The following is a 27,867-nucleotide window of genomic DNA, read 5'->3' as shown; positions in this document are numbered from 1 at the left end:
ACATCAAATGATTTACAGAAAACATGTGCTATTGTCCTGTTCTAGAGATCCATGGTCAGTGAAAGCTCTTGGGATAAAAATCACTATAAAATGGAAGCAAAGGGCACAAATGAATATTAATTCCAATTGTAGCAGGATTAAAATAGTGCAAGGAGCATTTATGCCCAATGCTTCTAGGCACTAATGGATGAGAAGTATTCAGAACAAGGTGTATGATGAGCGCTGATATAGAATCATTAATCTATCTAGAAAGCAGTCTTTATGTTATGCCACATTATGCCTCATTCGCTCACTGGTGGATAGCCATCTTGTCCCTGGGTCTTTCTGTAACCATTCTCCAGAAGGCATGTAAAAACGTACAAAAACAGACAGAGAAAGAATAGCTGGTCCATCCAACCTGTCCCATTGTCGTGCCCAATGCATCAATTCAACAGATTCCCTTCTCTAGGTGCCATGTAGTCTTTGGAGAGGTAAAAAGCATGAGGCCATTTAGGGGAAAAAAGAACTGGATAATTCCTTTACAGTCACTATAGGTGACTGAAACTAATCCAGAAGATGACATTGCCTTATATTAGTTGGTAACAGCTAAGACAGATGTCAGTAAGGCGAAGCAGCAATCATCATCGGATTGCTGGTCTGCTTGTACGTTTCTGTGCTCTGACTTTGCTCTGCATTTCTAGCCAGGTCTTCCAAGCCTGATTTCTTCAGAAATGTGGACAGTGCAGTCCCACAAAGTGTCATGTGACTTTGGAACACTCTGCCTCAGAAGGTGGTGGAAGTGGAGTCACTGAATATTTTTTAAGGTAGAGGTAGATAGATTCTTGTTAGGCAAGGGAATCAAAGGTTATTGGGGTAGATGGGAATGTGAAATTTGAAACACAAACGGATCAGCCATGATCTTATTGAATGGCGGAGCAGGCTCAAGGGGTTGAATGGTCTACTTCTGCTCCTTTTTTGTGTGTTTGTATGTTTGAGTCATATGTTCGTATGTTTGAGTCGTATGTCCGGTCTCCAAAGATCCGGAGAACAGAAGATCTGGGCCCATATTATATATAACTTTTTAGCTTGATGGCTTTGGAAACCTTTCTCTCTCCAAGCACATTAATCATCTTTATATCACTTGTGTCAGTAAAACTCATGAACTAAAAATATAATCTTTAGGCACCAAGACTCTTTACCAGTATAAAGGACACACACATTCCCCAACAGACGAACTTAGTTGGAAACGTCAGCATTTTCTCCTTCCATATGGACTGCACAGATCTGGCCAAAGTTCCTCCACCACATATTTCCCTTACTTATGCCTCAAAGTGAAAACAAAAACATATTCCTTCCCCATCAAATAAAAAACACATTTTCCTATTAAAAATATAGCTGCATTTGTTTCCAACCCAATTGCCTTCAAATAATCTGAAACAGATTTGAATACCTTGGGATATGATTGGCTATTCTCAAACCAAACATTCAGTTCTTTTTGAAATAAGGAAAGGACTTCTTTTCTGAACCATAACTTTTAGTTTGCAGGAAGCAGCATTCTCGCTCCGCTCTTTTGAAGATGCAGTCAATTTAAATAAGTTGCTCAAGGATGTTAGATAGCTTTCAAATTAGAGATGCCATTAATTTTAATAGTTATCTTAACTAAGTAAATTATTTTCCTTAGCATGCCAAGGATAGCAACCATTGATGTTTCATCCTATTTACACTGACATTTAAGGTTTGGTTCTAATCCAAAATTATTCAACAATTTGGGAATGATATCAATCAATTAAATGATGCGAACCAAATGTATTTTGATTTGAACCACACTTATCTCGGCCTAAGTTTCTTCCTGAATCCTGCATGCCAGTGTAAACCATAAGTGCAGTTCTGTTCAATGTGCTTCCTGTTCTACCCACTCTTAACAGCAACTGGCATCTATATAGTGCTGCTGATGCATCAACAAAGTCACAGGACATTATCAAACAAAAGTTGACAGGGCAACGTAAGGAGCATTAAGGTAGCTAACAAAAAACTTGGTCAAAGGGGTAGATTTTAAAGGATGGCTTAGAGGAGAGTGAAATAGAAAGGTGCAAAGTTTTAAGGAGGGAATTCTAGTGCTTAACAGCTAAAAAGATGAAGGCAATGTTAGAATGATAAAAATAGAATTCACAACAGTCCAGGATTAGGGAGTGGGGAGGTGTGAGAGGATTCTCAGATGGCTGTAGAGCTGGAAGGAGGCGATGGTGTAGTGGTATTTTCACTGGACTAGTAATCCAGAGACCCAGGGTAATGCCTCTGGGGACCTGGTTTGACTCCGACCATCTGCCGTGGTGGAATTTGAATTCAATTAAAAAAAAAATCCAGAATTAAAAGCCTAATGGTGACTGTGAAATGATTGTTGTAAAAACCCACCTGGTTCACTAATGTCCTTTAGGGAAAGGAAGGAAATCTACTGTCCTTACCTGGTCTGGCCCAGACCCATAGCAATGTGATTGACTCTTAAATGCCCTCTGAACAAGGGCAATAAGGGATGGGCAATAAATGCTGGCCAAGCCAGTGAGACCCACATCCCGTGAATGAATAAAAAAAAGGAGCATACAGAGGTTACAGAGGGCCGAGGCCACGGAATGATTTGAGCACAAGAATGAGAAATATAAAATCGAGGAGTTGCCGGAATGAGAGCTAACATAGGTCAGGAGTAAAAGTGTGATGGGTGAGTGTACAAACAGCAGAGTTTACAATGAGATCAAGTTTATGAAGGGGGCTGGCCAGGATACTATAAGTAAAATTGACTGTGGAGGTAACAAAGACATGGGGCGGAATTTTCCATGTCCGCTGGCATCGGGCTTCAAGGTGCTCACGAAGCAGACAATATGGCAGGAAGGCCAAAAATCAGTTTCATTACATCGTTAAGCCAGTTTGCAACTGTCTGTTCCACCCATCAAAGGCAGGCTGTGTTTCCCACCGCTGCATGCCGGGAACTTCATTGTAATATATCTGCATATCATTATAAGCACAGCTCGCTGGAATGATCCCACCGCACCAGATCATCTTTGCATGTCAGCGTGATTGCACACTGATATGTTTCATAACAGCATGTATAAGGCGTGCACCTGGAGAGCTGCACTTTGAGAACAATTCGGAGGTGAGTGCACAGTAACGTACAGCACTCACGATTCTTGCATGTTGGGTGTCAAGGTTGAGGCGCCGCACATTCAAGTGAGGGCACAGGCAAGTTGCATTTTCCCAGCTGGCTGGGGCAAGGGCTGCACTGCAGTCGAGGCGAGTTGGGGGGGTGGGGTCAAGGGCTGCACTGTGGCTGAGGTGAGTTTGGAGGGCAAGGGCTGCTCTGCAGTTGAGGTAAATTAGTGGGGGTAGTGCAGCTACGTCAACCGCAAGGGCTACCACTTGCTGAATGTTAAGCTGGTGTGCGATCACCACAAACGCAGGTCTCTGCCTGATTCCCAGGGAGCATCCATGACTCCTACATTCTCAGTAAGTCTCGGGCCCCTGACACCTTCCAGCGTCCACAAAAGTTGCAGGGTTGGGTCCTTGGGGACAAGGGCTACCCGCCGAGGATGTGTCTGATGACACACATGCGGTGGCTTGAAAGTGCAGCAGAGAGAGGCTCATGCTGCAACTCGCACCTTGGTTGAGTAAACCATCGGGATGTTGAAAATGAGGTTCCGGTGCCTGGACCGGTCTGATGGAGCCCTGCAATATAGTCTGCAGAGGGCGTCATGCATCGCTGTTGCCTGCTGCGCCCTTTACAACCTGGCACTGCAACAGGGAGAGGAGCTGGCGGTGGGCAAGATGGAGGAGCTGTACATCTCCTCCGATGAGGACATGGATGCGGATGAGGGTGAGGAGGTCCTCGAAGTCAAAGATGCAGACAATGAGGCCATTGCACTGGCCAGGCGAGACAGGCGTGTTCGGCAGGCCCTCATAGCTGCTAGATTGCTGAAGGATAATGAAGACATGCAGTGAGGGGACACCATGGATCCTCACATTGTATTTGTGAATGTTTGGCTTCTGCCTGGCTGATGGCAGCGTACCTACCCTCTGTGATAAGGCTCCTGTCATGGAGACGCAGCAAATGCCCATGGTCCCTACATTCCAGGAGGATGATGACGACATGCAGCGGGGGCACTCCATAGATCCTCACATTGCTTATGTGAATTTCTGACTCCTGTCTGGCTGATGGCAGCTTGCTTGGGCTCTGTGAACAGGGTCATATCATGGAGATGCAGTGGGGAAACTTTAACTTCTCCTGATCCTATGGCATTCTTCATGAGCTGAACCCTTCAGGACCGGACACAGATGCTGATGAGATGGGGGGGCAGCTGCACCTCAAAGGTGCTGGGAGCCCAGGACATTCTGGCAGCAATGATAAGCCCCACCAAGGTGCAGGCATGTCTGATGTGTCCAGTGACCATGAAGGCGCACCCTCAGTGTGCTGGGAAGGTTGCACAAAACAGAGGGAAGAGGCCCTGGACTGAAACACCTGCCTTTATCTTGTGCAGGGACCACAGTTTCACATCTGAGTGACACAAATACTGCTCATCAGAACAAGGAGCCATAGGCAAGGATAGATTCTTAGAAGTTTAACAAAGTGAACGTTACGTACAAGTGATTAACACCCATGCCCAGGCTGTGCAACTAGATCTTCTTAATCTTCCTAACCCTGCCGCTACGTCTTGGTGCCCCCCCCGACATCCACAGTGGAGGTGGAGGCAGCCTGCTGACTGCTACAGCCTGTCTGTGATGACCTTGGCAGGCTTCCTCTGGAGGACCAAGACCTGGAGGACCCCGGCCTGCTTTTGGGGTCCTGCTGTGTGGCAGTGGCACCCTCCTTGGCCTCTGGAGCTTGATTTGCTGGGGTCACAGGAAGAGGAGATTCAGATTGGCCGGACAGTCCTGGAGTCGCCTGGATGGATGGTCCCGGGGGTGATACCTGCTGATCCTCCTCTCTTTGGGTGTCAAGGCTCCTAGCTGACCCCTTGAGAAGAAGGAGAAGCTGAAGTGAGATTGAGCTGCCCTGCACTCCTCTCGCATTGACACTGTTGGAGGCTAACTATTGTGTCAGCGATGGATTTCAGCCCACACAGAATTGCAGGACCGATATCCTGGACTAAGGTCTCCGTGGTGGCCACTATCATACCAGTGTTCACCTTGGTGCGTTGGCATGCTGGCGCTAACACCTCAGCCTGAAGGCAGACGGACTGCTCCATTATGCCTTGCAATCTGAGGAGTGCAGCGGACATCCCTTTCTGATGTTCCTGAGCTTACCTTTGGAGCTCCAGCAACTGAGGTATGACCGAGTCCAGAGGCTCCTCATCAGCCTTAAACTTAGCAGATTTCTGGTCTCCAGCAGTCCTCTGAGTGCTGGAAACCTGTGAATTCCCTGCCTCCGCCTGCTGTGGATCAAACAGTGTGATGTCCTCACCAGATTATGATCCCGAGGCTACTCTAAAGTTAGGTTCCACGAGGTGTTTGTCTCTGCGCTGGTGGAAGGTGTGGGTGAGCGTTGTGAATCTTCAATGAGGGTTTCAGCAGATTACAGGGCTTGAGTCGAGGACCAGGCTTGTGGACTCCATTGGCTGTTACCCAGATGTGCCTGCAAAAACAAGGGGAGGTAATTAGTGCATGGCAGTGACCTATGAAACAGGACACATCACTCACGGCTGGGTTGTTTGATGGGTGTTGCACTGCTGAACCTTTACTTGTTTGAGCAAGCCGACCCTTAAAACAGCACAGGAATGATCCAGATCTTTGCTGTCCAGCTGGATGACTCTATTTTCAAAGTCTATGAGGACGTTGATATTGGGCATTCCTCCACCAGTCTGTGACCTCTCCCTTTTGTTGTGTGCCAGCTTGTCCCCAACACACACAGATGGAGAGGATGTAAGCAGGACAGCTACCAGGCCAGATGATAAGTATGCCTGGCATGTGTTGGCGGTGAGTGGTGCCATGGACAGGATGAGGGCCATGAATGTATGTGTATGAGAGAGTGAATGGTGATGTCCCTTGAACTGGCAGTGAGTGAGATCCCTGTGGATGTGTGATGGGTTTGTGAGTGTGTGAGTTGAGAGTGATGAGAAAAGTGATTTACTTTGGCAGAGCGGAAGAGATCATTCATCTTCTTGTGGCACAGGGTGGCTGTCCTCTTTTGTAGGGTATTGGCACTGACCACTGCTGCCACTGCCTCCCAAACTGGATTGGTGATGGTGCTGCCCATCCTACAGCCAGGGCGGGGTAGGGGACATCACGGTGGGGATCCATGTCATCCAAAAGGCATTCCAGGGGCACGTCACTGAGTCGGGGGCGGGGTAGGGGGTGGGGGGGAAGGGGGGGCTGCAGTCTTCTTGCCTCTTGGGGCCATGGCTTCTGTGCAGCTGTCCTGGGCTGGAAGCTCTGACAGGTGTGTGCGCAGCTACACTTGAAATATGGTACCCAGCATGAGGAAGTGGCGAGGTGATGACGTGCTGGGCGAATTGGAGGCCGCCCGCCAGCAAAACGGCGGGCTTCCCGGGAATGCATGATTAATGAGGCGGAATTGAGGTGATGCAGCGTGAAAAGCTGCCATTGCGGCCAGCGGGTAAAACATTCTTTTTCCCGCCTGCTACCATGTTTCGTGCAAATCTGGGATGATTCTGCCCATGACTTTAGCAGCAGATGAGCTTGCCATGTCACAGGCTTCTCCCTGCCCCCAATTATCCTTTTTGCTTGTTCTGCTGTCTCTCAAAATGTACAGCCAAGCTGAAATTCAGCACAATAAATGAAGCAGTTACATTTAGTCATTCCTTATGGATTCAAATACAAAGATCAGATTAAGATGTTAGATCACTGTACAAACACAAGGTTAATTACCAAAGGAGTCAATTCCCTTCCCTAGCACAGATAGGATCCTTAATACATCTAACTCCCCAAAGAGTACTCCGTACCACTCTTACTGATAGCAGTTTACCTTGTCCTAATTTGTGCTGACCTCTTCCAAAGAACAATGAATGAGGCAATTATGCGGAACGAGACCTTAAATTGATGTATTGTTAAATGATGATAACACAATAAGGAAGCATAGGCTTAATGCTCTTTGAGGAACACTAAAAATATTTGGCCACTTTAGGGAAAATCCCTGCTGGGTGACTGCTCCCTATGCAGTGTGGGGTCGGAGTCCTGACCCAAAGCACAAAATCCTGCCCTAAACTTCTGCCGGCAGAAAGGGTTAAAATCAGTCCTTATAGACTTGGCATGTGTTATGCTTAGAGGAGAGAAAGGTGCCCAAAACAGGTGGCTACATGTTTTCAACGAGGATTGTAAAGTACTCAGGAGGAAGAGGGACATATGGAAGGTGGGAAGGACATTGTATGAAAACAGCATGTTCATGATTTTGGTGATAAGAGCTGAACCTGGATGAAGACACAACAGCACAAGTTGGATACTTTTGAAACATACCACAAAAGTGGGAGATTAGTCACTATCTGGAAGGGTGAAGCTACCAATAGTAAAGTGATTAAAAGGAGCAGCGTATGTACAAAAACTGAGTATATTATTGTAAGAAGATTGCAAATGGTAGGACATACATCTCATTTGGCTATGGGCCTGTATTTTTCCTTTATTTTTTCATGAGATGTAGGCATCTCTGGCAAGGCCAGCATTCATTGCCCATCCCTAATTGTCCTTGAATGGTGTGTGGCTGGCAAGGGCAGTTAAGAGTCAAGCACATTGCTGTGGGTCTGGAGTCACATGTAGGCTGACCTGCAAGCCAGAGTTGGTTTCCCCCAAAGGGCATTAATGAACCAGCTGGATTTTTGAAAAAACAGCTGCCATGGTCACTATTACTGAGGCTGGCTTTATATTACAGATTTTATTATTAATTGAGTTTAAATTCCACCAGCTGCCATGGTGGGATTTGAACCCACACCCCCAGAGCAATAGCCTGGGCCTCTGGATTACTAGGCTAGTGGCATTACCACTGCACTATCATCTCCCTCTCATGAAGCCAATACAGTAATGTATTGGCTTCCAGAAGGGAAAATGATAGTAAATGGTGGCATGGTGAAGTCTTATGACATTCATGTCCAGTATAGACATAATAATTGGCCAGTTGATTTTTGTAAACTGTAAAACGACATGGGGATGTTGAAAATTCAAAATCTAGGTTGTAAAATTGAACATCAGGTGATTACTGAATAATGTGTTGGTAGATTGAAACTAGGCTGCAATACAGATAGGCTTAATTTTCAATCTTATCCTTTCAGCCCGCTTATCCATCTATGTTTTGACACAACAGGACACACACATGTCTCGTATCACTTAACTGAGGAGATTCTTCAGGTAATCAGGTTTTACTGTTTAAATCAATTTGAGTTTAACTTTATCAGTTCCAAATCAATCAGCACTGAATGCTTTCCAAGAAAGTTCATTAAGAAATATAATTCTGACGTAAAATGTACATTTACTTCAAAAGAAACAAAATGTAAAGTAAATACAGAAATTTGAACTCGGTTCAATGCACAATAATTTATTTCATAGCAAATTGAATTGCACTGTCTTCAAGCTAATGCACATCCTAATTGTGCATTTATGTGCTATAATACTGCATTTGATGTGCTAGTGCTCATGAAGCATTTTCAGAATAACGTCCATGTTCTTAAACTTGTTTCTGAGAGAAACTTCTGTTGCCTCTTCATACAGAGATCCCCTTGACTAAGTTCTTTAATACTTGCTCATGCTTGTTATGCTTGAATTAATTTAGATCACATAAAAATGTATTCAGGATTTACTTAATTCCCACATTGTCTTAATTTCTCCTATTTAAATCTGGTATCAGTGTATTGGAGAGGGCTGCTAGAAATCTAATGCTGAGCGGAGAAAGAAGTTACTATATAAAGGAGGACACAGTGAAGTCTGCATTATGGGCTTCAAATCAACTCGGTCAGTACTCTACAGGCCCCACCCACTTTTAACTCCTGGAAAGTTAATGGTGCGTGAGATTTTAGAGGAAAAGCAACAGCAATGGGAGACCATGGCCAAAAAATCCAAGGCCATAGGAAGGTTACTCGCAGGAATTGCTGCCACCAGTGCCAGTCAGTATTTATGGCTGGATGGTTAATATTAGTAACTAACGGATGTGGTGCTTATCAAAGTGAAGAATATCAGTTCCAGCAAATAGACAAGCAGCTAATTTCAGTAACCAGCATATATAGTTCAGGTATGGCCTGAATTCAATATAGACTAAAACTGTCTTGAATCATCCCTCCAATGTGCCCTACAATTAATGTCAAGAAGTTGATAAAAGATAGGAGGCTCATTCACTCACTGAGCCTGACTCAAACCCAGGTTGCAGAATTGAAAAGTGATAACCCATTGTGTTTTTGTATTAACAATTTACAATTGAGTTTAAATCACTATTTTTCCAAAAACCGTTCGGATCTCCAAATCAACTTGACTCAAGTTTGCAATTACATAATTTTCATTGGTAGTTGGGACTTTAACCTAATAAGGGGAAGAGAGGGTTTGAGTAAGAGAGTAAATTTATATGCCTGAAGAGAAAAGTCAAAACTGTAGATTAAAAGATGCAATGGTAGATAAGCAATGTGTTAGAATTACCTAGTTCATTGTGCATAGTAATATCTAAGAGGTATATTTTTAGCTCTGGGAAGATTCAAGTTAAACTATAGAAGGTGGGATACATGCAACTAAAGCAGCTTGAAGGCTATTACACTTAAAAAGGTTGGGGCCATATTGACTTAAGGTGTTAACAGCTAGAAACATAAGATCATAACACAGCAAGTGAGCTTACTTAGCTGGAAAATTGGAGACAAGGTGCCTATATTGCTTGCAAAGAAATGCAACCCAGAGAGTTTTGTTTTGGGAGTTAGAGCTACAATTAATTTAAAAGCATTCAGTGAGCCCTGGAAGGCTACATTGTCATGGAGATGCATGGAGCTTAAGGAAGTTCTAGGGTTTCAATTTATCTGGGTGTTTGCTGGAGGAGTGAGGAGGAGGGGGAAAGGCTATACCGAAATGGTGTTGCTGTTAGCAGGCTCCAGGCAGCAGAAGTGTTGCTGTTAGTTGGCTGTATGTAGTTGGGGTTTAGGAGAAGTCCCAGGAGTTGTTTGATAGCTCTGTAAAGTTAGGATAGTTAGAGGGAGCTGAAGTGGTGGCAGAAGGTCACTGGCTCTGTGCTGGAAAGGGTTAGGGCTCAAATGAAACCCTGGGAGCCATTTATAGTTTGGTGTAGCTGGGGAGATTGGACCTTGGTGAAACCCAGGGTCAGTGCCAGCCAAGTGAAGCTAGCTGGCTTATGATCCTAACTGGATCATACTAAAACTTGGAGGAGGTTTTGTCCAGGATCATAATACGTTGAAAAGAAGAATGTAACAGCGGCCACCCCACCATCGAGTGTGACAACAATCAGGTGCTACTTGAACCATTGGATAACCTTCCAAGTGCAGTATGTGACTTTTCTATACTATCCTTAATTGATACTTTAATCCTCGATCATGGCTAATTTTGCTGTGTGGAATTCTTGACACTATGAATCAAGATGTAAAACACTTCAGGCTGAACATTTAGGCCCTGCTGATGTTGGGAACCAAGGTGGATGAGGTTGACTGGCTGGCTTCCTGACCCCATTCCCAACATTGGCTATATTGGTGAACATGTGTTCAAGGCCCCCTACCCCCTGAGGTGGGCAAGTAATTCGGTTTCTTAAGAGACTTGTTAAAGGTAGGTAATGAAGGCCAACCGGCATATTCCAGCCAACCTCCAGCTCCCCAACGTGATGGGGAGCAGATCAACTGCTTGGACACAGGCACCCCACAGCAAGCTGGGGTGCCAGTGCTCCAGGCAGGACTACATGCCTTTCTTGCCTGCCTGTGTGGGGGTACAGCTAAAGGTTGCTCTGCGGAGGAGCACCCTGCCTACCCACCCCCTCACAGTGGTGAACTGGCTGATTTTTGTATCTTTTTAAAGTGGCTGAGGGGGCACCTTCTAGTTGGAGCTGCCCCCGGAGCTTCTCCCTGCCCCACTCCCCACCTTCGGACACATAGCTTGTACTACAGCTGGATGCTTCTTTCAAGCTGGAATGCCTCGGATTGACCCTCCAGCTTCAAGAGCCTGTCCACTGCCCTTAATTTGACAGGGAACCTGTCTCCATGCAAAATGAGGGCTCGCCGACATAAAAATCTTAAGTTTTTAATCAGTTTCCCATTAGAGGGAGAGTTAGGACCCCAAAATAGTTCTGATTCTTGTATCCCATCTCTATGTGAGAAGTTCAGCTCCTTGTGTTTCAATGGTTAAATTGAATTGGACGTAAATGTCTCCAATTATGGTTAATTTTGGTTAATATTTTGAAAATGAATTTTAAAAGTATATGTGAGAAGGATTGCAGCTTTAATTAAGTAGAAAAGCATCTGGGGGAGTTAAACATTTCCTTTATCCGGTTTTTTATAATTGAATACTCTAGAACTTAATGGTAAAAGATGGCAAATGATGCTTATAAATGTTTTGTTTCATTTGTGGAGCACCACTAACTGGATTATACTGTATGGATCAGCTAATGTTATGTAGTTTAGTTAATGTAAGAGCAAAGATCACAATCAATGAGTTTATTGAAATGGAGAGGTTGGGAGGAATTTATTGAACAATCTAAAATGGCAAACACGCTTCAGTTTTAAATAAATGTCCACATCATACTGCATTACATCCAGGAAAATAAAAACTTTGATATCGGCAACTGGAAGATTTTGCTTGTTTGAGTTGTGTCAAAGAGAATTGCCATTGCAAGTTAGGTCGGGACATCTTGATCATCCCGCTTTTCAATAGAGAGCTGACCTCATTCACTGATAACAGCACAACAATGTCATCAGGGTGTTTGGGAGCCTGGTGAATGATGGGACTTCCAACCAATGAGACTTAAGGATTAAGAAAAATACAGAGGATGACAGAAAGAAAAACCAGGTGAATTAGATGCAAACCAGGTACAGAAAGATAAATAAAGAGGGAAGAAACAAGATTGCATTAAGAGAAAGGAAGAAGTGAAATTGATTTTCTAAAAATTTTTTAAGAGCAAATTATTGCCTGTAGGAATGAAACTCCACAGTTTCAGTTGCTGGCAAGGTTGCATGGCATTGCTGGAACATAAATATCATCCTTGGAAGGGTTTTTATGCTATCAAACACCAACTCTAACTGTGGTGTGTTTATGTACGTGTATATACGTTTTCATTTAAATTTCTGGTGGCACATTTGATACATGGAGTCTTCAATGCCTCTTTTCTTGCTGAAATTCTCTTCAATGAAGTAGAAACAGTTAAAGAGAGTAAGGGAAAAATTAGGGGAAAAAAGCCATGCCAAATAGTCTCAGCTGTGTTTGCACTTGTAGTGGAAGTGAGATAAAATGTGCTGCTGGCATGAATCCTCATAAACCCAACACTGAGGAGACTGACACACCATCATAATGAAAATGAAAACCATTGTAGACTGCCATTGTGCTGCTTGTTTCATGTCACTAATACATGTACTGCTAAAGAATCCAATATACAGTTGGTCTTTGCAAGAAAGAAGAACATTGCACTTCTACAAGAGGATTGGATTGGGTGCAGTTTCAATATTGCACTGTCAGAGAAAACTGATTTGATATTATAGCTGGGAAACTAAATCGAATCTATTTTACTTCACATAAGCCATGGGACACAATTTAAGTAGACCTTGTGCATAATGGTTGAAACTTGTGCTCTGACAAACTATGAATCTCCCCTGGTCATTCTTCTGCCTTTCTTCTACACTTTGATATTTCTGTTGGTGTCCTTCCAGATCAACTGCTTTTAATATATATGGTATTCCTCCCTCTTAGACTTTGAAATCATAGAATCAGAGCATGTTTACGGCACAGAAAGAGGCCGCTTGGCCGATCATGTCTGCACCAGCCAAAAAATGAGCCAACCGGCCTAATACCACCTTCCTGCAGTTTTCCATAGCCCTGCAGTTTACAGCACTTGAGGTGAATATCCAGACACCTTTTAAATGCGTTGAGGGTTTCTGCCTCTGCTACCCTTTCAAGCAGTGAGTTCCAGACCCCTACCACTCTCTGGGTGAAAATTATTTTCCTCATCTCCCCTCTAACCTTTCTACCAATCTCTTTAAATCTATGCTCCCTAGTCACTGACCTCTCTGCTAACCCCTCTCATCCACTCTACCCAGGCATTTCAATCAAATTGCCCCTCAGCCTTTTCTGTTCCAAGGAGAACAACCCCAACCTATCCAACCTTTCCTCATAGCTGAATTTTTCCAGCCCTGACAACAAACTCGTAAATCTCCTCTGTACCCTCTGTAATGCAATTACATCCTTTCTGTAATGAAGTGACCAGACCTGCACATGGTACTCAAATTGTGGCCTGACTAATGATTTATACAGTTCTAGCATAACCTCCCTACTCTTATAATCTATCCCTCGGCTAATAAAGAAAAGGATTCCATATACCTTTTTAGCCACCTTATCCTGCTGCTGTCAGGGACCTGTGGACATTCAGATCAAGGTTCCTCACTTCCTATGCACTTCTCAGTATCCTCCCATTAGTTGTGTATTCCTTTACTTTATGTGACCTCCCCAAGTGCATCACCTCACACTTCTCCAGATTGAATTCCATTTGCCACTTTTCTGCCCACCTGACCAGTCCATTGCTATATTCCTGCAGTCTACAGCTATCCTCCTCATGATCAACCACATGGCCAATTTTTGTGTCGTCTGCAAACTTCTTGATCATGCCCCCTATGTTTATGTCCAAATCATGAATATACACCACCAGAAACAGGGGACCTAGTACTGAGTCCTGCAGAACCCCACCCGAACCAGCCTTTCAGTCACTAAAATACCCATCAACAATTACTCTTGGTTTTCTGCAACTGAGCCAATTTTGTATCCAACTTGTTACATTCCCCTGGATCCCATAGGCTATTTTTTTACCCAGTCTGTCATGTTGGACCTTGTCAAAAGCCTTACTAAACTTCATGTAGACCACGTCAACTGCACTACCCTCATCAATCCTCCTTGTTACTTCCTTAAAAAATTAAATCAAGTTAGTTAGTCTTCCCTTAATAAATCCATGTTGACTAACCTTGATTAATCTGTGCCTTTCTAAGTGACAATTTATCCTGTCTCTCAGAATTGATTCCATAATTTGTCCACTATTGAGGTTAGACTGACTGGCTTGTAATTATTGTTACTTCCTTTCTCCCTACGTTTATCGCATCCAATAGTTCACACTCCTCCTCCTTAAGTACAATATCTGCATCATCCCCATATTTTATGAAGACAGATGCAAAGTATTCATTAAGAGCCCTAACAACATTTTCCACCTCTACACATAGGTTACCTTTTCGGTATTTTATGGACCCCACTTTCCTTAGTTATCCTCTTACTCTTGATGTATTGATAAAACATGTTTGGGTTCTCCTTGATTTTACTTGCCAGTATTCTCTCATGCCCTCTCTTTGCTTTCCTAATTTCTTTTTTGATTTCACCCCTCCACTTCCTATACTCCTCTTGGCTTTCTGTAGTATTGAGTTCTGGGTATAGGACATAAGCTTTGCTTTTCTGTCTTATCTCACCCTATAAGCTTCTTGACATCCAGGGGGTTCTACATTTGGCCTTCTCGCCCTTTTTCTTTGTGGGAACATGTTTAGTCTGAGCCCCTTGAATCTCCCCTTTGACTGTCTCCCACTGCTCTGACACTGCTTTACCTTCAAGTAGCTGTCTCCGGTCTACTTCTGCTAAATCACTCCTCAGCTTAGTGAAATTGGACTTGCCCAAATTTAGAGATCTAACTCCTGTTCTATTTTTGTCCTTTTCCACAATTATGTCAAAACTAACATAATTATGATCACAGAGATAAAAACAAAAAGCTAAAAGCTACTGCGGATGCTGAAAATCCAAAACAAAAACAGAATTACCTGGAAAAACTCAGCAGGTCTGGCAGCATCGGTGGAGAAGAAATCAGTTAACGTTTCTAGCCTTCACGTCTGCCGAAGGGTCGTGAAGGCTCGAAACGTTAACTAATTTCTTCTCCACCGATGCTGCCAGACCTGCTGAGTTTTTCCAGATAATTCTGTTTTTGTTTATAATTATGATCACTACCACCAAAATGCTCCCCCACTGCCACTGCTTCCAACCACCCAGATTCATTTCCCAAAACTTAGTCCAGAATTATACCCTCTCTTGTTGGGCTTGCTACATGGTGGCCAAAAAAGTTTTCTTCACTGCACCTCAAGAATCCTGCTCCCTCAATTCCTTTCACATTAAAACAATCCCAGTTAACATTGGCATAGTTTAAATTCCCTGCTATCACTGCCCTATTGTTTTTGCACTTCTCAGAGATTTGCCTATACATTTGCTCTTGTATCTCCTTCTGACTATTTCGGGGTCTATAGTACACACCCAGTAGTGTGGCTGTCCTTTTTTTGTTCCTTAGCTCAATTCACATGGCCTCAATTGATGATCCTTCTAACATATCATCCTTCCTCACAGGTACAATTGTTTCTTCGACCAAAATTGCCATCCCCCCCCTTCCTTTTTATCCCCCTCTCTATCTCATCTGAAAACCCTGTAACTAGGAGCATTGAGCTGCCAATCCTGCCCCTCCTTAAGTCATGTTTCTGTAATAGCTTTGATATCATACTGCCACATTTCTATCTGTGCCCTCAGCTCATCTACACGATATGCTATACTCCTTGCATTGAAGTAGATAGCCTTGAGCACTGCCAAACACTGTTTCATTTTCTAACCTTTGTTTCCTCTGCCTTCCAGACTCATCCACTAATTTTCTGCCTTCCATTTTTATTTCTGATTTTGTCCCAACTGAATCTACCCTCATGTCCCCATCCCCATGCCAAACTAGTTTGAGCCCTCTCCAACAGCACTAACAAAATGGCCTGCAAGGAACTCAGTATTGGACCTGTTCAGGTGCAACCCATTCAGCCTGTAGAGGTCTCATCTCCCCCAGAGCCTGTCCCAAGAATCTAAAGCCCTCCCTCCTGCACCAACTTCCCTGCCATACATTCATTTGTCTTATCCTTGTATTCCTGTACTCACCTTTGCATGGCACTGAGAGTAATCCAGAGGTACTACTTCTGAGGTCCCGCTTGCTCATTTTCTACTTATCTCCCTAAATTCTGACTGCAGGGCAACATCCCTCTTTTCACCCATGTCATTGGTTTCAATTTGGACCACAACTATTGGCTGTTTTCCCCTCCCTCCTCAGTGACGTCCTGGACCCTGGTACCAGAAAGGCAACACATCATCCTGGAATCACGTTTTCGGCAGCAGAGATGCCTATCTGCTCCCATAACTATCTAGTCATCTATTACTGTGGCTCCTGCAGTCTTCTTTGTACCCTCCTGTGCAGCTGAGCCAACCATGGTGCCATGGACTTGCTTCTGGCTGCACTCCCCAGGTAAAGCATCACTCGCAGATTAGAGAGTGAGACGCACTTGCGGGGCTCTTATACTGCCTGTCTGGTGTCTGGTCCTTTTTGACTGTCTGGTGGTCACCCATTTCCTCTGTCCCTGCATGGTCTTAAGCCACAGAGTGACCACACCTATAAACGTGCTATCCACGGTACTTATTTATTCTGACCTAATTTCCTCATTCATATTTCGAGAGTCCTTGCCACAACCTCATTACTCCAAAACACAATGGATGTGAAATGTGGATTCATGGCACCAACTCCAGCAGTGCTACCAAACTGATTGCAATCCTGAGTGCCCATTGTGCCACCAGCCACTTCAGACGTACCTATAGGTGCACTATCTCAAGCCTCCAATAGATGTAGGGCGTGCATCTGCAATGTCCCTTCATCACGCCGGGCGCCATATTTAAAGACCAACCGTGTGCACACATCTCAGTGTGTCCAGCCCATGACTACTTCAGGGAAAATGTCCACGAAAGACAAAAAGACTGCAGCCCCCAGGTTTAGCCATGTGTCACTGGAATGCCTATTGGATGTCATGAAGGTCCTCTACCCCTGCTCTTGCCTCAGGATGAGCAGCGGCATGACCAACCAGGCTTGGGAGGCAGTGGTAGCTGTGGTCAGCGCCAATGCACTTCAAAAGAGGACAGCTACCCAGTGCTGAAAGTCGAAGAATGACCTCCTCCGTTCCACCAAGGTAAGTCACTCTTCTCACAATCTCAACTCACACACTCACAAACCCATCAGACATTCACAGGGCCCTCCCTCACTGCCTGTCCAAGGGACATCACACTCTCTCACACACACCTTCATTGTCCTCATTCCATCCAAGGGACCACTCACCACCTGCACATGCCAGGCATATTTATCATCTACCCTGGCAGGCGTCCTGCTTACATGTTCTCCATTTCTAGTCCTGCAAGACAAACTGGCACACAACAACAGGGAGAGGTCACAGACCGGTGGAGGAATGCCTGAAATCAAGGTCCTCACGGACTTTGAAAACAAAGCCATCCAGCTGGCCAGCAGCGATCTGGACAGGTCCTGTGCTGATGGTGAGGTTGGCGCTGCTCTACCAAGTGAGGATCCAGTAGTGCAACATCCATCAGGCAACCATGCTGTGAGTGATGTGTCCTGTTTCATAGGCCACTGTTATGCACTAATTATCTCTCCTTGTTTCTGCAGGCACATCTGGGAAACAGCCAACGGAGTCCACAACCCAGGGCCTCCGATCAAGCCTCGAAGAAAACTCCGAAGAGGAATCTGAAGGCACCCACCTTGAAGTCCCATCACAGCACTCAACCACACCCTCCACCTGCGCAGAGACACACACCTCAGTGGGACCTAGCTTTAGAATAGTCTCAAGATCACTATCTGGTGAGCACATCGTACTGTCTGATCCACAGCAGGCGGCGGCAAGGGTTTCACAGGTCTCTGGCACTCAGAGGATTGCTGGAGGCCAGAGGCTGGAAATGACAATCCTCTGGACTTGGTCATGTCACAGTTGCTGGAGCTTCAAAGGCAAGCTAGGGAACATCAGGAAGAGATGTCTGCTGCACTCCTCAGGCACAATGGAGGAGTCTGTGTGCCTTCAGGCTGAGGTGATATCATCGGCATGCCAATGCACCGAGGTCAACATTGGTAGGATGGTGGCCGCCATGGAGACCTTCGTACAGGACTTTGCTCCTGCACCGCTGCGCGGGCTCAACTCCATCGCTAATGCCATAGTTGACCTCCAATGGTGTGTACGCGAGAGGGGTCCAGGGCAGCTCAATCTTACTCCAGCTACCCCTTCTCCTCAAGGAGTCAGGCTGGGGGCCTCAAGCATCCATGAGGAGGATCAACAGATATTCCCCCCAGGGGCCATTCACCCAGGTAACTCTGAGAGTGCCCGGTCCATCTGAATCCCCTCTTCCTGTGACCACAGCAACTTCAGCTCCACAGGCCAAGGAGGGTGCCACTGCCACACAGCAGGAACCCGAAAGCAGACCAGGGCCTTCCAGGTCTCGGCCCTCCAAAGAATGCCCGCTAAGGTCATCACAGACAACAGTGCGTAGCAGTCAGGAGGCTGCCTCCACCTCCGCTGTGGATGTCCGGTGAGAAACAAGACATAGAGGCAGGGTTAGGAAAGTTAAGGAGATTTGATTTCACAGCCTGGGCACGGGTGTTAATCACTTGTACATACTCTTCACTATTGTCAATAAACTCTTCCTACCTGTGGCTCCTTGTTCTGATGAGCAGTGTTCTTGTCAATCAGATGTGAAACCTTGCTGCACAAGATAAAGGCAGGCGTCTCAGTCCAGGGCCTCTTCCCTGTGCTCTGTGCAGCCTTCAGACCAAAGTGATGGTGCACCCTCACACTCCCTGGAAACATTACCGATTCCTGCATCTTGGTGGTGCTGGCCATTCCTACCAGAATGTAGTGGGCAGGCGCCACAGAGTTCTCTCATTCTCTCTGTGTGCTCTCAGCACCTTTAAAGTGGGGCTGGCCCCCATCTCTTCAGCATCTGTGACCAGTGACGCTATGCTCCTGAAGGGGTCAGGTGATGAAGTTGAACAAAGGATCAGATGCTTCTAAAGTTTCAAAACTACATCTCTATGATATGACCCTGATCACAGAGCATAAGTGAGTGGCCCTTGGCCAGACTGAGTCAGACATTCTCAGAGGCTATGTGAAGAGCTATGGAGTGTCCTCACTGCATGTCATCCTCCTGCAATCGAGCAACTCTTAAGGCCTTCACTGCGTCTCCATGACAGGAGCATTATCACAGAAGGTATTCACGTTGCCATAAGTCAGACTGGAGTTAAACATTCACAGATGCAATGTGAGGATTCATGGTGTCTCTTCAGTGCATATTGTCATCATCCTCCACAAATCTAGCAGCTATGAGGGCCCCCTGAGCTTGCCTGCCTTGTCTGGCCATTGCAAAGGCCTCATCCCCATCATCTCCGTCTTTGAGGACCTCCTCACCCTCATCCCCGTCAATGCCTTCCTCACCGAAGGAGACCTCCAGCTCCCTCCTTCTCCTCAGCCAGCTCCTTTCCCCGTTGCAGCGCCAGGTTGTAAAGGGCGCAGCAGGCGATGATGATGCATGACACCCTCTGTGGACAGTATTGCAGGGCACCACCAGACCAATCTAGGCAACAGAATCTCATTTTCAGCATCCTAATGGTTTGCTCCACCAAGATGCGAGTTGCAGCATGAGCCTCATTATACCTTCACTCTGCTGCAGTCCTAAGCGGGTAGCCTTTGTCCCCGAGGAGCCATCCCTGCAGCTTCTGTGGATCCTGGAAAATATCAAGGATCTGTGACCGACTGAGAATGTAGAAGTCGTGTAGGAGTAGTGTAGGAGTCCCTGGAAACCGTGCGCAGACCTGCAGGATGCGTTTCTGGTGGTCACTTACAAGCTGCACGTTCAGCGAATGGAATCCCTTGCGGTTGACATAGTTGACCGCTTGTTGCAACAGCGATCTGGGCACCATGTGAGTGCAGTCAATGGCACCCTGCACCTGTGGGAAACCCGAGATCTGGGCCAATCTTGCATCCTGGCTGTCCTGGTCCCGGGTGAAATGCACAAAATTGTGTGCCCTCACGAAGATGGCACCTGTGACCTCATGGATGCTTTTTGTGATTGGAGGCTTTTGGTATCCCACAGAGGTCACCTGTGGAGCCCTGAAAGGAGCCACTGGTGTCAAAACTGAGCACTGAGGTCACTTTCACGGCCACTGGCAGTGGATGGCCTCCATGTCCCTGTGGCGCCAAATCTTGCAGTAGCTGGCAGATGTGACCAAACAGTTCCCTAGACATGTGCAGTCTTTGGCGACACTAATTCTTGGCCACCTGTAGGAATAAAAGGCGGCGTCTATAGACTCTGGGTGTCGCTAGGCACTGAGCAGCGACGGCTCACTGTGGCTCTTCAGCGGCATGTGCAGGAGCCCCAGCTGCCCCTTTTTCCTGAGGTTGCTGCTCCTCTCTCTGCGCAGCCAGGAGCCTCAGTCACTCTCTCCTCCGTCGTCTTTGGCCTCTGTACGCCATGAGGTAGGCAGTTAGTTCACCAGGCTCCATGATTCTGATACACTCCTCCTGCAGGATGAAAGAGAGGGAGACACCTGGGTTAGCTTGGGTGTACTAAGAACCTGGTTAAGTGTGACGGCCCCTTTATGCATCACAGAGAGTACTGGCCACCACTTGGAAGGACAGAGATTAGTGCGCTGCATGGCTGCCCTGTTAGCTTGAACCATGGGGGAGGCTGGTCCAAACCAGGATGATAACATTGCAAGAGGCTGTGAGCACCTCCACCAGTGACTGCTCCATGGCCAGCTTTAGGAGGGAGATTGTACAATGTGTGCAGTCTTCCAACTGTTCTGCAATCCATTAAAATGCTCATTACTTTGCTGTCTGTGCTTGAAGGGTGAAAAGCTCTGGAGCACTTGGTGGCACTTTGATGCCTCTGCATTGCTTGAGTGTTTAGATAAGCTAGAGACCCGACTCCAATCATATCAATATGGCTGTGCCTGAGCTGTCTCAGCTGCAGAGGAATGGTCACTTTATATAAGGTGTCCCTAATGCTTGGCTGCTTCCCTCGCCCACCCTAACACCACCCCGATAGCTTGTGCGCTATATTCAACTGCAGGGCAGCCTTTGCCCCCCAACCCAAGTCACCTCAGCCGCAGGACTGGCCTTGTCCTGTCCTGCACACCCCCCCAACCCCCCAGCCACCTCAACAGCAGGGCCTTACCTGCCCCCCCGACCCCCTCCCAACATGCCTCAAGCTTGAAGTCCAACTGGTGACCTTGGCGAGCGCTGCACAACGTTGCTGTGTACTCACTTCCGAGTTCCCCTCAAAGTGCAGGCCGCCAAGTGTACGCCTTTTATAGCTGTTGTGAAACATGGCGTGCTTTCCCGTCGACATGGGCGGACGATCCAGTGGTGGGGGGGGTGGGGAACGAATCCGGAGGGCGGGCCTGATAATAATATGCAGATGTATTACAATGAGCTTCCTGATGTCCAATGGTGGGAAGCACAGCCCACCATTGGCGAGCTGAGTGGATAATCACAAACTGGTTTCAAGCTGTCGTGAAACCAATCGCATCATATTGTCCACTCACGCCACCGAACATACCTGACACCGGCAGGAGGGCAAGGAGAATCCCGGACAACGTCCCTTGCTCCTTAATGTCTTTCCCAATGTTTCACACATTGCTTTGTAGACAATTTACTGTCCCATGGTTACTCCTTAGTATTCCTCTCACTGCCATTCCCCTCTCATTCTTCCCTCAATTATATTAACTCATAGCACCTCCCTGACCTCCTTTAAGGCAAGTGTCTCCACCCACCTTGCCACACTTCCCACTTTAAATTCATATTCAAATATTGCAGCATCTAGTAACTAGTTAAACTGAAATGTTAAACTGTATACACATGAAAAGCTTTTCTGTTTTGACATCTATCTGGTTCACAAAGGTTTAATAATTATCATACTGAGCACACTGTGCAATTTATGCACCATTTATTTCATATTTTAACTTGCTTATTGATAAGACACTATAATATGTTTTTCTGCCTTTGCAAACTGTTTTCTTGAAGTGTCTAATTCGTGGCTTAATTGTACAATTTTTTTTCCAACCATTTAAAATTTGACAGCCCTATCTGTTCTGCAAAGACCACCTGCCTGGATTCACAGTGCAGTCAATTCCTTTTTAACATTTTATATGTTTGTCATTAAATTTTTGACATTTATTACAACAATGCCAAATATGCGCTGCACAGCAAACATCCTTGGGTACAAACATTATTGTGCACGTCAAATCTTTATGACTCCAGACTACATTTATTTTATTGACTTAATTCTGCTCTGCAACCCTTTTCCAGTTTGATCAGGGAGTGTCCCATTCTGAGAAATTTATTCCTGTAATTACCATGTCTAAAGCTCTGAAAATATAACATGCCAGAGCCATCAATATGTACACTTATATCATTAGTATCTGACTATGACTATGAAATTGGTAAAACGGCAGAAAATGGCAGCCATTTACATTATATCAAGGCCCAGGTCTTTTGGGTCTCCTAGATAAAAACTTGTAAACTTGAAAATAAAGTCTTTAAAATACATAATTTTAAGTTATTTACAAAAGAAAGTACACTCCTGTTCACGTTCTCATTTAATATTAGTGTACCGGGAAATGGATATCTGTACATATAGCTGTGTGCATGTACATGGAACTTTTAGCAGTCACTGACCTCAATTAAGGCCTAGGAACTTAACTTGCTTTGCACTGCCAATCAAGCAGTCTCAAGACTGGCAAAATGCCACCCTAGAGCAAATGAGTTAAAATGCACCAACTTGTACCGCCCGTGTTTTGTAGACATGAGAAAGAACTGGTAGTAGCAAAGTGCACAAAGACAAAAATGGGTCAAGGATCATGACATGACCCCAATTAGTATGTATTCATGAGACTTCTGTCTATATGCTTTAAGAGCTGGCCAAGGTCTACCTGGAAATTGGCATGGGTGTGAACATTGTGCTAAGTTGGTGCTTCTGCTGCATGTGCTATTTTGGTCCTGCTACCGCTCCATTTTTAAATGCAAACAGGATGTTAGGGATATGAAAATCACCTCACATAATTCAAGTAGTTGTGTCATTAAAAGCCAAAATGTTGTTTCGTGAAGTGTCAGTAGACGAGGAACGCTTTGAAGGTTACAGGTCTATAAACCCATTGAAATATAGTTTCAATTTAGGAAGAGAAATTTGCTCCATGTTTAACAGAATCCATTTTTCACAGACTCCCTGATGCACCATATTCAGTCAGGTTCCACACAACTGCTGAATTCTTTTGTTGTCCAATCCTAGATATAGCAAACCTCATGTCAGGCCATACAAGGCACTTATAAAGTTATTTTTAACAATTGTTTTTTAGAAAGAATAAAATAATTTAAAATTACTTTTGATTAAAATGATGCCTGTCTGGAGCAAAATGAACAGTGGCAATTTGGCTAATGGAAAGGGAAGTTATACTGAGTAGCAATAGTGTGGAACAGAAAGCAAAGATTAGTATCGCTTCATCCTCACTTCTTTCGTACAAGTCTTCAGGCTTAAAGTGTATTTAAACAAAGTATACACGAGGTTCAGTTCAATATTAAGATAAAGACAATAGAAGTGTGATTCTCCAGTTTTCTTGTAGAGAATGCACTGGCCTAGATTTTTGGGTGAAAGACAGGGCAGAATTCACCTGAATGATGAAGTCCAATATTCTCCAGATATTAGGTAAAACATCAAGAGCTCACCAGTAAAGAGGACTCCAGTTTGTGCCATTGCTAGCATTACAGCACCCCTCAGGAAAGTGTAATTAGGGGTTGGGGTCTGGGCTAGAGGGCGTCGATCAAAATGGGGATCAGGAGTCAGGACCTAGATGCTGGGGCTTGGGTCACAAGCAGCGGCAATTGACGGAGGGCTGCTTGGAAGTGGTTATTGGGATTGGGGTGGGGTGGGAGCCCTCGTTTAAAGATGGTAAGGAAATGGAAGGGCTGCATCAATTTTTATTCTAAATGTATACTTTGACTATGGGCATGCAGAAAAGAACTGAAAAGCTGTATTTATTTGGGAGAAGTGTTTTGAAGGATGATGGAAGCCACCCTGAGTTAGTGAGACATATTGTTGAAAGGACAATGTATGAGGCTAGAACCTAGTCTGCTATTCAGTGGCAAAAGCTACACCTTGATGATGCCACAGAGGCAAATGGTGCATTCTTCTGTTTAAAAAGAAAACCTGCAAAAATACCTCAAATTTATAAATGTTGGTGCATAATTTTCCACAAAACAAAGTACTCAGAATAATTCATCAGCAGTGTTTATTTTCACAAAAATAAGCTCTGATGGTTTAAGCATGTACTTTTAGCAAGAACAATTTTTTCGACTTTATAAATGTAGGAAATTATTATAACGTCGAAAAGAGATTACAAAGTCGGTCTTTTAGAATTTACCAGATAATGTCACAATGTATGAAGTAAACTTCAGCTAAACCCTAAAATAGGTTGCAATTACTCCGGATGTCTTTGGAATTTATATTTTTATTTAGTGTGGGGTTATATTTCATATTTAGGCCACTTTTATATTGCTACCAGTTGCCAGTGTTGATGGCAGTTGTTGTTATGTTACCTGACACAATACATAATGATCGGGATACTAATAATTGTGATGCCACTACCACAGAAATGATTGGCACAAAGTTTTAATACACTGGGCAGGGTTTTCTCGACAGCGAGCGAGGGGCAGGGCCCACTCGCCGATGTGTAAAATGACGCGTGGTGATGTTGGGGGGAATTCCCGTCGTCACCGCGCCCCATTTAAATTTTCAGGTAGGCGGGGGCGCAGCAAAATCAGCTGTTCGCCCGCCGACCTGTCAATGGCCAATTGAGGCCATTGACAGAGTCATTTAACTAATTAATGGACCTGCCCGTCCAACCTCAAGATTGGTGGGCAGGCCAGGAGCCCCAGCGGGAATTAGAAAAGGCATGAAACCTCATCCATGGGCGGGATGAGGTTTCATGTAGGTTTTTAAAAAATTTTATTAAAGTTTTTGTAAAAATTATGGACATGTCCCAACTGAGGAGACATGTCAGGAATTTAAAATTTTTTTATTTTTAATGTTTGTCACAGAACAGCCGATCTCTCTGAGGCAGCACTTAGCCTCAGGGAGATGAGTGCACTCTTTCCTGCGCGTGCGCGAAAGAGCGCACTCTCGATTTAGGGATTTCCTGCCCACCCGCCGCCCGCCCGCACAGGGAGCACATAGCGCATCCGTGTGAATGTCGCGCTTAGTGGGCCTTAATTCTCCCGCCCACGTAAAATGGCACCGCGCCACCAATCAGGGGCGCCAATCGGAGGTGCACCTGTGCTGGTCCGCCATTAAACATCCCCCCCAACGGGGGGAAAATCCTGCCCACTTTATATTAGATACATAAATATTTTCAAGTGAATCACTTTATAAAGCTTAATTATATTTTCATCAATAGACAAGAAAATATATTGCCATGAGTAGCCACTCTTGAATGGGTTGGAATCAGACTGAATGGTATCAGTGTCAGATGCAATAATGCATTCATATTAAATTCTTCTGCCCAATATTTTAATAAAAGTTAACCTAATGAAAGTCTTTGAGCTACAACGTTGAAGAAAATCACAACAAAAGATTTTCATACAAAGCCATCAGTGCATTCATTATTATTATCATGAAGCGCTGTATCATAGAATGATTACAGAAGGCAGCTTTTCAGCTTGTTGTGTCCATGCTGGACAATCCATGAGTTTAGTGGTACAGTCATAACATAGCTAACAATCAGCGGTAACTACAGCAGTTGTCAGAAAACAATGGGGATTAGAATTCACAGGGCAGAGTCTCTTTGTTTATACCAGGGATATCTGCACAATCCTGGGAAATTCAGCTACACCAGCGCAAAAGCTAAACAGAAGTGAGTTATGCTTCGGTAGAAGGAACAGATGTGCAGAGTATTTCCTAAATGGTAAGAGATTAAAAAGTGTAGATGTACAAAGGGACCTGGGTGTTCTTGTCCATGAGTCACTGAAAACTAACATACCAGTGCAACAGGCAATTAGGAAAGCTAATGGAATGTTAGCCTTTATCGCAAGAGGATTTGAGTACAGGAGTGGTGAAGTCTTGCTTCAATTGTATAGAAGCTTGGTTAGACTGCACCTGGAGTTCTGTGCACACTTATGGTCCCCTTACTTCAGAAAGGATATTATTGCCATAGAGGGAGAGCAACGAAGGTTCACCAGACTTGTTCAGGGGGTTGCCGGCACTGTCTTATGAAGAGGAAACTGGGCTTGTATTCTCTAGAGTTTCAAAGAATGAGAGGTGATCTTATTGAAACCTACAAAATACTTAAAGGAATAGACAGGGGTAGATGCAGGTAAGATGTTTCCCCTAGTAGAACCAGGGGACACAATTTCAAAATAGGGGGGAAGCTGCTTAGGACCGAGATGAGGGGAAATTTCTTTACTCAGAGGGTTGTGAATCTTTGGAATTCTCTATCCCAGAGGGCCGTGGAAGCTCAGTCATTAAGTATGTTTAAGGTAGAGATTGATAGATTTCTGATTAACAATAATGTAAATGCTTATAGGGGTAGTGGGTAAAAGGCATTGAAGTGTTTGATTAGCCATGATCGTATTGAATGGCGGAGCAGGGTCAAAGGGTTGCATGTTCCCATATTCCTATGTTCCTTGCCCAAATCCATTTTTATTTGCGTTTTCCAAGATCTTTTACCCTGGTTCAAGAGAAAATTCACCTGGACCAGGACCTTACAACAAAACTGAAACTGGGAGATTCTGCCAATTGTGGTTGTTCAAAAAGCCTCTTTAAACTGCACACATTTTTCTTGGACACACGGACACTAGTGGACAAGTGCTAAAAGCTTTTCATATCAAAAAACATTGACTGCACCAAGAAACTGACTATTGTATATTAATGAAATGTTTGAATGGTTTTGCTTCCTGTTTTAAATTCATTTTCTCTGGCTGGGATTTTCCGCGCCAGGTCATGACAGGTCTGTTCGGTGGCGAGATTGGAGAATCTCGCGAGAAGGCCCTAGTTGTGTTTCCCTATGACGTAAATCCAGGACGCGATTGTGCACTCCCTGCGTCAATGCTGGTCCACATTCCCCCTCGTCGAACTCGGGAACTTAATTTTAATAAACTTACATTTAATTATTGTGGTCACACAGTGAAATCATCCCCCATGTCAAATTTAAATCCCATGCTGGAGTGATTTCATGACAGCGTGACTTACAACTGCCTTTAAAAGGCGTGAACCTGGTGACCTGAACTTTGAGGGGAACTCAGAGGCATAAGAATATAAGAGCAGGGATGTTATGTTGGACCTGTATAAAACGCTAGTTAGGCCACAGCTGGAGTACTGTGTGCAGTTCTGGTTGCCATACAGATGTGATTGCACTGGTGAGAGCACAGGGGTGATTCACCAGGATGTTGCCTGGGCTGGAGCCTTTCAGCTATGAAGAGAGACTTTGTTCTCCTCAGAGCAGAGAAGGCTGAGGGGGAACCTGATAGAGGTATACAAAATTATGAGGGGCATAGATAGGGTAGATAAGAAGAAATTTTTCCCCTTAGTGTCAATAGCTAGGGGGCATAGATTTAAGGTAAGGGGTTTAGAGGGGATTCGAGAAAAAAAAATTTCATCCAAAGGGTGGTTGGAATCTGGAACACACTGCCTGGGGGAGTGATAGAGACAGGGACCCTCATAACATTTAAGAAGTATTTGGATGAGCACTTGAAATGCCATAGCATACAGGGCTACAGGCCAAGTGCTGGAAAGTGGGATTAGAATAGATAGGTGCTTAATGGCCGGCATGGACACAATGGGCTGAAGGGCCTGTTTCTGTGCTGT

Source organism: Cetorhinus maximus, chromosome 12 (genome assembly GCF_964194155.1).
Source record: "Cetorhinus maximus chromosome 12, sCetMax3.hap1.1, whole genome shotgun sequence".
Taxonomy (NCBI): Eukaryota; Metazoa; Chordata; class Chondrichthyes; order Lamniformes; family Cetorhinidae; genus Cetorhinus; species Cetorhinus maximus.
Note: the sequence above shows the minus strand (reverse complement) of the source record.